Raw genomic sequence first — 4,608 nt, 5'->3', positions numbered from 1 at the left:
CGGCGGCTGCCGGGCACTCTCCGGAGGACGGGACTCCATGTCCCGGCGTGCCCCGCGGGAGGGGGGGTGGGGACTACAGCCCCCGGCGTGCCCCGCGCGCGGGCCCACTGCGCCGTTGGCGGGGCGCTGGGCCTCGGAGGCAGAGCGCGAAACGCAGATAACCGACATAACGGCTCACCAAACCCAGCACCAGAGACCGTGAGCAAATCGCGATGGGAGGACAAAAACAGAACGCAGCGCGTCCCCGGAGACTGCTGAGGCATCAAACGCGCCCGCAGAAAGGCGGCAGGCGGGGAGAGGCTTTCTGCTGCGCCGCCTGCTGCAAAGGGGATGTGAAAAAGATACCAGAATTGTGCACRCTTTCCACTAAAAATCAAAGAAACAAAACTTGAAAAAGGAAAAAGTGCTACTGCTGCCGTCAGGCCGAAAGCACTCAGTGACACACGATCGTGGGAGGGAAAACCCAAATACGTCTCCGGAGTTGTTTGATGTGCCGAAGATGTCTCAGAGACCCAGGGTTTCTGTAGTCTTTTACACAGTGGAAACTTCCTGTAACTGTTACTCTTAACGATAAATATATGATACTCACTGACAATATGTCCACAAAGACACATACCTTCACCTGAAACATTTGTAAGACTTACTGTGTTGCTTATCTTACTGGTATATCTGCAGGATTTGGGGGCACAGGGTTCTACACTGCTATTCTTAYAGAAATAACACCACCACCACATTTCTCAGAAGGCACGTAATGAAGAGACTAGGGCTCCTCAAGCATCCTACTAATCCTACACAACTGCAGAACAGCTTCCAGCATGATCTGTTGGACGGAACATTTCTTGCATAGAACCTACTCCACCGTGATCGCACGGGTTAAATACGCTGGCTGTACATGATGTGTTTGGTATCAGGGCATCAGACGATGCATTAACTCTCACATTAAAGTTCTGGAGAAAACCAACTCGTCGAAACTGTATTGTAAGATCATTGTTAAATGATCGCTCCTGGTGAAACTGAGCATGCAAATTTGACAAGTCTAATATAATTCCTAAATCAGGAATCACAAAATTCTTCTAGTTCTACATGTCAGAAGTAGCCTGGATTTCACTAAATAGGGATTTTTTAATTTCATTTAAAACCTCTTCAGAAAAATCTCCATTCTCCCCTGCTTCATTATGTTATTTTGCACACATTACTAACATACATTATTTAACATGGATAATATTTAACTATTGTCAAAGCCTCTGACAATTTACATATCATGTAAAAAAATCATTCCATCAAAAATAAGTCTGACCATACAGAACCTATAGCCATGCACACATCTATTAGCTTATGACTGAGCTGGAACTAAACTGAAGAATAATCCCCCAATTTATACTGCAGTGTAAAATTTAAGGAGTGCCAATAGAGGACAACAAATTTAAGTGTAGGAGAGCAGATCTTTTTGCTAAACAATAGTGGAATTTGGAGCCTTGCAGACCAGGTTCTGTTTGGGGAATACTGGGTGACATCAAGTCAGGTATTGACCCAGTGTAATTTCTTTCCATATAAAAAGAGCTTCATGGAGAAGGCAGAACTGGCAGTCATTGGTGGATACTAGACAATTCCAAGTTAGGAATAAGGTACTATTTCTAATAGAGGCTGTATCTGTGTCTTGGAAAAAACACCCAAGGGAAGCAGAGACCTCCTTTGGAAGTTGCACTTTAACAAATCAGGTATTTTGGGGATCAATGCAGGTGTGATATTCCATGGCCTGTAACATTCAGATTGGACTAGATAGCCCCCTCTGGCTTTAAATCTATGAGTGCATTTAGTACCTGATCCTTTGGGTGTGGTTTCTGCTTGGTAATTGTAACAGCTCCTCCAGAGAATTTCAACCATGATGTTTAACAGGTAACACCTAGTGTGTAAATCCTCCACAATGTACCATAACAAGAGGGATTACTGGACAGCCAAGCCCCGGTGTCTCATTTCTGAGGGGACAATAAGTGCTCAAGAAGAGACTGGGAAGGAAAAGAGCCAGCTCCAACACATACTACAGCCTGAGGAAGCTTCAGACATACTGTCTCCCTGCGGCAGGATACAAACTCAGCAGGACTGCATTAACATTACAGTAAGTGAAAAAGGTGTTAGCTGTGCAGACTGAAGGGAATAAAAAAGAGATACAAAATTATTCAAATATACCAATGTGTTGACACACAACTCTACTAATAAGAGAATAAACATGACTGTATTCTCACAGACATTGAGAGCTGGAACATGGTTGGGCGAGACCAAAAAACAGTCTGGGACAGAACCAAGTTTTGCATATGGTTAAAGTACTAGTCCTTTGTAGTTCAGTGCCACATGGAGCCGTTGTCACTTGGCTAGAAGCTGTCATGTTCCTGACAGCTAGACAGAAATACAAGAGCTGCTGTCTGCTTTGCAGCCTACATGACCCCTACATTATTTTGGCCATTTGAGGCTCTGAAGAAACAAATACTCTTCAGGAACAGAACCTTTCCTTGATTTTCTGTTGTGCTGAGCAATGGACTGCTGGTATCCTGTTTTGATAAGAAATGCCACCAACTGATGTGGTACAATCTGCATTTTGTTTGTCTTCCGCCTGTCATAAGGGCAGGCAGCATCTGTCACCTTTACAGCTAGCATATTTGTTGTTGGTTAAACAGAGCATTTGTTTATCAGTGTGACACAGTCACCAGATGGAGCTGCACCCCACAGCGTCACAGATACGTGGTTTAAAATTTTACAAAAAATGTGACATTTGATTTTGACACCTCTAATATTGGTATTTATTGGTAACTTTGTAGTAGCATCTTCCCTTTAGAAATATAACCTTTGAAAACCTCAAGTCCTGCTTATATCAGTATCCAGAGGAAAACACATAAATTTCAAATCTGTGACCCCAAGACCCAGTGTTTGAAATTATGCTGCACATGGAGACTACAGAGAAGAAAGTGAGGTTAGAGCTCACAGCATCCTGCACTCATCACAGGCTTCTCTTGCTTGGATGAAGAGAAAATCTATCACAAGTTGAAGATGTCCTATGTCATTAATTGAGCCAATCTCTTCTATCCAGTAGAAAGCAGCCAGAGAAACATCCAGAATCATTTTATTTGCCTTATTTTAAAAGGGGAGAGATGCATAAAGAGTGTAAATGGTTAGTACAAAGCCTTGTTACTGATCTGTCCTACAGTACAGAGCAGAAACCAGAAAGCCTCAGCTCCTCCTGTGATTCTTGCTTTTCATGATTATACTTCTAGAAAGATCTCGAATTCTGCAGTTAAGAGGCAAAGGAGTGTGTAGTATTTAGATGCAACACAAGATAGCACTGTGCCAGAGAGTGCATACATGAGATTTAGCTATGCATTGGGTACTTAGGATGTTGCATTTGTCACAGAGATATTTGCTAGGGAATATTTATTTTAGAGAATGAGCATATGGGGTATGTAGGCAATTTAATGAAACATGAGAACATCCATAATGCAAGGAGAAGGTTGTCCGTAAGGCTATGTGAATATTTATTCTTGCCCAAGGGTGTTTGCAGCAGGGCACCTCTCTGTATGGCACCTCTCCCTCTCTCGATGCAGTCAGTCAAACCCTAAACAAGTTATCCTTTGGTCATGGTGGAAACCCTGCTGAACACTGGGGGCAAGGGAAGGCAGCTTTTGAATGGCAGCCTCAACACAGCTCCTGGAGAAAACAGCGGGAGATGTGGACAGTAGTACAAGATGACCACTGTGAATAGGGGAAGTGGATAAGGATTTTCCTTTCGGCATTTATTGCCTGGCTTATGAAGGAAATCTGGCTTACATGATCACACTGCCTGCCCATCTGTTCCTTCCCTTAGTATCTTTTGAACTCATTGACCAATTTCAACCAAAATTGAGCAAGATGTAGAGATTTCAGAGATAATTACAATCGCTTAAGTTTAATAAAGAGTAGCTGGATGGAGGAAAGAAGTGCCACCGAATGAAGAAGAGAGAGATTCCAGCCCTGATACAACTCATTTAGCAGCACACAGCTCACTTGTTGGTGTTTGTGTACTGCTGACCTATCAGCAATGCACACAGCCCCAAAGAATGCACATGAACAGAAAAAAACAGGCTTCACTAGTTTTCTTGTTCAAAAGACAAGCTGTTCCTATTTTCATCTGAATTTCTGAATCATGCGATTCTGCAAAACAGCTGGAGAACGTAACAACTCTGAAAAGAGCCCAAAGAGGATAAAAAGTCAATAAACCATCTTACTGTTTCATTTTTAAGTGCTAGTTTTAAGCCTACTGCATAATATTTTTGAATCCTGCTGTTTGAAGACGTAAATCCGTAAGAAACTCGACTGCATTAGTATCGCAGTTTGCAGAAGGGGCTATTTGTCTTAACTGCATTGGCAGTGCAGGCAAAGGCCCCTCGCGTCCCGCTCCTCTCCGCGGCCAGCGCCTGCCTTCGCGCCCCGTGGCGAGAGGAAACCGCCACGTGCCCCAACCACCGTGAACCGCCCGGCAGCGGCACCGCGCCCCTCGCCGGGCCCGCGTCGCCCCCCCCCCCGGCGAGGACGGGCGCCCCGGGCCCCCCGGCCCGCAGGGTGCTCGCGGACAACCCGGCG

Source organism: Apteryx rowi, unplaced genomic scaffold, assembly GCF_003343035.1.
Source record: "Apteryx rowi isolate R43461 unplaced genomic scaffold, aptRow1 scaffold_32, whole genome shotgun sequence".
Taxonomy (NCBI): domain Eukaryota; kingdom Metazoa; phylum Chordata; class Aves; order Apterygiformes; family Apterygidae; genus Apteryx; species Apteryx rowi.
Note: the sequence above shows the minus strand (reverse complement) of the source record.